Raw genomic sequence first — 2,777 nt, 5'->3', positions numbered from 1 at the left:
ACTTCCAATATTAAAATTTAAATCAAGAGATTTAAATTCACTAAGTAATTTAGTGAAAATTTAAACATTTTTTTTTTTTTTAAGAAATAAGGCCAAAATTCGTAGGCCTATATTTAAAACAATAGCCCAAGCATTTAAATAAAATTAGCCTACACAACTAAAATAAAAACCCATCAATTTTAAAACAAAAAGAGCCCAGCAGAAGTAAAATAAAATCGGCCCAAACAAATTAAAACATGAGCCCAAATTAATAAAAATCGGCCCACTCACTCTTTTTTTTTTTAAAAAAATTTCGGCCCACTCTAAACCTAACCCTAATACATACAACATATACCACACACACAAAACACATAACACACGCACACCTTTCTCACTCTCTCCCTCTCGGTCTGCCTCTCTCGTCTCTCTCACTCTCACTCGGCTGAGGTCGGCGCCGCCTCCGGCGCGCCGCCTCGCCGTCGTCTCGTCCCCTCTCTTTTCACTCCCTCGGTCTCCTCTTCCCTCTCTCTCGCTGGTACAGTCGCCTCCGCCTCCTTCGCGTGCCACTACCGCCTCCGCCGTGGCCAAGCACGGCGCCGCCTGATCTTCCTCCTTCGGCTCCTGCTCGGAAAAGTGCGCGGGTAGCCTCCTCTCCATCCCCTCATCTGGAACAGGGCATCTGCCCTCTCCGCCATAGGGAGCGCACGGCCGCCGTCTGGTCGCCTCCTCCGTCGTCCGTCTGGCTGGAGTCGCGGTGGAGGCCGAGCCTTGCCTCGCCGGGAAGGTAGGTTCCAATTCTTCCCCCTTTTCCTCTCTTTTCTATTTTTTTTAAACCCAGATCTGAAATTGCCCCCCCTTTCTTTTCCTCTTTTCCGGCCGATCAGGAACAGCTCGTTGCTCCCGCCGCCGTGTCGCCGCTGCCGATGCCGCCGCGTCGTCGTCACTGGAGAAGATGAGTCCTCCCTTCTCTCTCTCTCTCTTCCCTTTTTTTTAAAACTGAAATCCTAACCATCTCTCTTTCTACCCTCTTCTCTCTCGTTTTTGGCAGGACAAGGGCTAGGCGGCTGTGCCGCCGCCGTTGCCGGCGTCGAGCAGCTACCGGCTGCTCATACCCTTCTCACTATTCCCGGTTACACACTCAAGACAGAGACACAAAAAGGCCCAATTTCAGTCCAGATTCACAAGTATAGCAAAGCTAGGGTTTTGTTTAGAAATCTGTTCTTTCATCATTCATTTATCATTTTCTTAGCAAAATCAAACCTTGTAAATGTAATAGCTTAGAAAATATATTAACATGTGTGCGTGCGTATTCTTCTGTTCTTTGATGCTTGAATCGAAATTAACAAGACAGAGTGGAGAGGAATTGGAGTAACCTTGATATGAGTAGGAAATGAGGAAAATCTTCTTTCTGAATTCACCAAAATTGGATCTGCGAATTTATTCAGCCAAGCTTAACAATGAAATTTTGGATCTGAAAACTATGAAAGAATTGAAAGAATTAATGGACGTTTATTACCTCTTTCTTGTTTTGGGAAATCTTGGAAACTGATTTGGAAAGCTGGAATCAGTGAATTATAATTCAAGCATAAGAACGTATAGCTTGGATTAGAATGTTAGGAGGAATGGGAGGAATGTTGGCTGCTGATTTTGATTAAATAAAAGCTAATTGCATGTTGAGATGTTAAAGGTGTAGAAGATGGCTGGCAAAAGAAGGTGTAAAGAGTGTTTAGTGGAATGATGAGTGTGTGGAATAATGAGTGTTTAGTGGAATGATGAGTGTTTAGTGGGATGGTTGGCATATGATGAGTGTTTCCAACACCATCAATTTATTTAAGAGTAAGATGGATGTGGAAATGTGTAGGTGCAAGATGAATGTGATGAATAAAATCCTTATTCTGTATTTGTAATACTAATTTCGGGTTCTCATATAACGAAGCTTCGTTATAACTCTCTATAAATTACATATTTTATAACTCGTTTTATAAGTCGAAAATTAATTACGACTTCAAGTAAATAATAGAAATACTATTTCTATCGTATATAAATTAAATAACATGACTCTGCTAAGTCAGTTATAATCCGAAATAATAATTATTGACTACTCAATAATCCTTTAAATCTCAAACGGATTCAAATAATAATAATAAGAATTTAGCACATCAAAACACATATATAACAATTAAATCAGTTTTATTATTAATGGATGCCGAACCCTAATTATTAAGTCTTTAATCAGTGATTAAAAACTGGGATATGACAGGCTCCCAGTCAAACAACCTTGAGCGCCCGTCCCTTACTAGCATAATTGTCTAGCATAGAGACCGATATCGATTTATACAGGGTGATCAGCCCTTAATAGCTCGGTACCATACTCAAAATCATAAAGTATTTTGGCATGATATGTTTGCATCGTCACTTTACTGAAATGCTTTATCGAAACAGAATATGATTTTCACTATTATCAAAGTAAATAAATGCCCACCTGTGATATGCTTACTCAATCACTAGTATACTTCCTCTTCCTCACAATGGTGTCGTCAAAGATTCGTCGGACCTTCATTATATAGGGTTAACAAATGAGTCGCAAAGTTCATAAGACCTAGTTGCATAAACAAAACATCTCTTACTATCCTTAGGGTTTGCATCCAACTTTCCATACTAGACTAAATTCTAACTCTCACCGAGTTCTCACAAGAACAAAAAGCTTGAGTCTATAAACGATGGTCTTCCATAGCTAACAAAATAGAAAACACCACATATATAGAGGTCCATAATACAGAAGCGTGCTTTTCCCCAAA

The 2,777-nt window shown here is 40.2% G+C and overlaps 1 long non-coding RNA gene across 1 annotated transcript; it reads left to right on the top strand.

The window, feature by feature from the left end:
• Positions 1-357: 357 nt before the first annotated feature.
• LOC131011491 (uncharacterized) lies at positions 358-1,423 on the top strand. The gene is made up of 2 exons (XR_009096954.1): positions 358-763; positions 864-1,423. It is a non-coding gene; the product is annotated as an uncharacterized LOC131011491 (long non-coding RNA).
• Positions 1,424-2,777: the final 1,354 nt, after the last annotated feature.

This window comes from Salvia miltiorrhiza, chromosome 2 (genome assembly GCF_028751815.1).
Source record: "Salvia miltiorrhiza cultivar Shanhuang (shh) chromosome 2, IMPLAD_Smil_shh, whole genome shotgun sequence".
Classification (NCBI taxonomy): Eukaryota; Viridiplantae; Streptophyta; class Magnoliopsida; order Lamiales; family Lamiaceae; genus Salvia; species Salvia miltiorrhiza.
The sequence above is the reverse complement of the archived record's forward strand: the minus strand, read 5'-3'. Positions and strand labels throughout refer to the sequence as shown.